We start from the raw sequence: 3,740 nt of genomic DNA, 5'->3' as shown, positions 1-3,740 counted from the left end.
CTCTGAGCAACCTGATGTAGTTGAAGGTGTCCCTGCCCACGGCAGGGGGGTTGGACTAGATGACCTTTAGAGGTCCCTTCCAACCCAAACTATTCTATGATTCTATGTTTCCTCTCTGTAGCCCTTCTTTTAGCAGAACAGCTGAGCCAGTCATGGTGTGAGCAAGTTAGCCTGCTCCTGCACCCTCTGCTGGCTCTGGACTCTGGATGTTCTGAGCTCTGGCTGCAGCGCTGATCAGCCGCTCAAGAAAGTTTCAAAGGTCTGGAGAAAGATGCAATTAGAAGCCTTGTTTAACTATTACAAGATTAGTTAAGGATTTTGTGATACATAGAGGGTCTGGGTTATGTTTACCACTGCCACAATGAGGGGGAAACCTTTTGAAACATGAACACATGGATGTGTAGAATTAAAGGAATAGTGGATGTATCTATACTTCCCCATAGGCACTTGCTGCAGTACAGTCCAGAAAGTGAGTCCCGTGATTATCCAGGCAGGGACTACATGCCTGTTTTCCTTTCTGTGCCTATCTGCGTCTTTTTCCATAGTAGACTCTGAGTTCGGCAAAGTACGAACCCACACTCAGCAAGTGGGATGTGTTTTTAAGTTTCCTCATTTAGACTTGCCCATTGTGACCATCTCGTGATTTCTTGCATAATCCAGGATATGGAACTTCTCCGAATTACTTCCTGCATCATGTCTAATAGCTGTGGTTGTTAGCATAGTTTACAACTTGCAGGGATGAAAAGTCTAGTAAGGCAGTTTGAAAGTTGGTCAAGGGGTTAAGTCTCCTCACAGGTAATACACACTTCATTTTTAATATAATTTTCTCTAGGCTTAACTTCTAATGACTGGAGTTTTGTATACCAGATTGAAGAGACCACTCATTTCTGTTTCTCTGGAATTGCCTCCAAACAGCCAGGATGACCGAAGTTCTCCCCAAGTTTGTCTTGGTACTAGTCCCTATTTAAAGCTAGTAATGAGCTATCTTAACCCTGCAATGCTTCAAGTTGCTCTAGAATTTTGTGTTCCAGGAAGTTTACATATTTAGACTCATGAAAACACAGAAATTACTCAATGCTTGGTCACAAACCAGTATGTAAAGCAGGGATATAGTTGCACTTTTGAATGAATCAAGTTAGGTGCGTAATTCTATCTAGGTCCCAGCACGAGGTTGCATTTTGAAAGCACCTCTGCCTCATCTGTGTCGGGCATTTTTTCATCAACGACAAGTCCATAAATTGATAGCCTGATTAAATTATTTATCAAGACTGTAGAATTCAGACATTTCTCGGGGGTGCATTAATACTCCCTGTAACCCGCTGCTAGTTTAGAACTTCGGAGAAAATGGCTTGCTCCAGGTGAGAGACTTTGATTTAGAGGAGACAAACCCAAAGGAGTGTGGCTCCAGCCGCATCTGAGGGATCACTTCTGGCTCCAGAAGCTGTGACTGTCTTGTCAGTCCATAGCTGAATGGAACAGAGGAGGACCCTGGGAATATCCAAATGCAGGTAGTTATGAGCTGAGTTATTACTTTGCATCTGTTTTCCAAATTCAGTAGTTATTTTCTTAAATTTGTAATTCAGTCAAATAAAACTGATGTTACTTTTTGTCTAAATCTCAGCTGGTATTGAGAGTGATTTCAGGATATCGCAGCAAATGGAGTGCTTCAGTATGGACAAATAGAATGAAGGTACATTCAGCTATTCCAAAAGTTTCTTAAATCCAGCCCTGCAGACTGCAAAGTTGTCTTTTTTTATGCTGCAAGGATTTAGCTTGAGATTGATTATACTGAATTCCAAATAGCCGCACTTATTGTTAGACAGCCTCCATGGTGTATACTAGGGCTACAGAAAAAGAATACAACATTCAGAGATCACCTGTACCTTTAATACTGTAAAATTTGTATTGGTGATAATAAAAATCATTCCCTACTTTTATTGTAATACAGAATCCTTGGACCTTAATACAGAGTGTGTTTCTGCTCCACTAATATTCTCACTGGGCTGCTCTGAACACCAAATCTACACAAGTCTTCCAGAATCAGTTGCAACAAGTCAAATGCAAGTCATCTGATCTCCTTAAACCTATGTGGTATTTTTCCATTTATGCACATAAGGATTATTTTAACTTAGTTAATGTTCACTTAACTTATGTTCACCTTATTCATATGCCCTCTAAATTTCTCTGAGTCATTATTACACCTGAAATAGTCAGTTGCTTATTTATAAGACTGTATTTCTTTCTTCCTCAGTGTATGACCTTGCATTTCACCATGCTGAACTTGTAAGTCTGGAAAGCCGATTTCTTATATTGATTTTACAATAACTGGACAGCTACTGTAAGTGACACCCAGTATCAGATATTTCTGTTACATTTTAGAGGCTTTTAAATAGTTTTTCTACTCTTAAACACAAAAGAAAACAAAGACTTTTTATTTTGGTTATATTAAAATAACCAAAGGCCTAATGGTACAAAGTTAAAATAACTGCATCTTCAATAAATAGAACTGGGAGCCAGGAAGGTGGCTGGCTTTAGCACAGGCTAGTTCTTTGAGGGGAGCCCCTGACTGGAGTCCTCTAAATGGTAGATACAGTAATATTAGACAACAGATAACAACCCTTTAACCAAATGCCTTTAAGAAGCAAAGAAGACCCTGGAGATACTTAGTAGTATTTGCTTCCTTCTTTAAACCGTTGTAGACCAGCTGTCCTCTCAGCTTAAACAAATCCGAATAAATGTCTAATAGTTCATAATGAGGTATTAGCAGGTATTTACTTTCCAGGACTCTCCTAATCTCATGTCACACCAATTTGTAACCTAAGAGAGAGTCTACAAGAATGAAATGCATGATCACAGACCACTTCGTTTTCACCAATTAGCAAGAGACACCAGAATTAGACCTTAACATGACTTGTGCTCTAATGTTAGCCTGTCCTGGCATTATTTTGGTTGAGCTTTTACAGTGGCAGAAAGCCTGCTGAACATGCTCCTAAGCTTTGCCTATGTATGCTGTGCTCTTAGAAGGGACACAGTATAAACACGTCTTCCCTGCTCCTGCCTGCATTACCTTGCACCTTGCCTGTCATCTGGTCCACAGTTCCAGCAAAGCCCTTCCCATGGCATTTACGCAGCACAAGACTGGACTCATACAGCTGCTTTGTTCCTGGGGCCATTCTGTGACCACTTGCTTGTGCAGCTGCATAATTGGGCATCTTCTCCATAAGGCATTTATCTCTTTTGTTTAAACTGGGATTTCTAAAGAGCTGCCCATCAATAGAGTAAACCTAGTGATTTTCTGTGACTCACCGACAGCACTGAGATAGTTTATTTTTATTAGGGGGATCAGCAAATCTCAGGCAGCTAGAGGACGCATGAGATAATTTTAGTTAAGGACGTTCTACTGCCCTCTTTGACATTAGGTTTTTCTGCAGCACCAAAAATCAAATCACGCTCAGCCCTGAAGCAACATCATCCCATCTGACACAATAGCTACTAAAATCTGGTCATTTCTGTATTACAGTGAGATCAAAGCTGCAGAGATTCACAGCAGGGCTTCAAACAAGGTTAAAATGTGCTGAGAATACCCTAGTCTGCTGTCCATAAATGGAGGAAATCTCTTACTTTCAGCTACACATTATTTTCAATTTCCTTAATTCAAAAGCAGCCCCCTATATGTTTCAGAATGCTAAGAGATTACCAAAATGCCTAAGTGAGTTGGGACCCTGAATCATGTTGGCTTT

The sequence above is a fragment of the Aptenodytes forsteri genome, unplaced genomic scaffold, assembly GCF_000699145.1.
Source record: "Aptenodytes forsteri isolate BGI_AS27 unplaced genomic scaffold, ASM69914v1 Scaffold217, whole genome shotgun sequence".
NCBI classification, from domain to species: Eukaryota; Metazoa; Chordata; class Aves; order Sphenisciformes; family Spheniscidae; genus Aptenodytes; species Aptenodytes forsteri.
The sequence above is the reverse complement of the archived record's forward strand: the minus strand, read 5'-3'. Positions refer to the sequence as shown.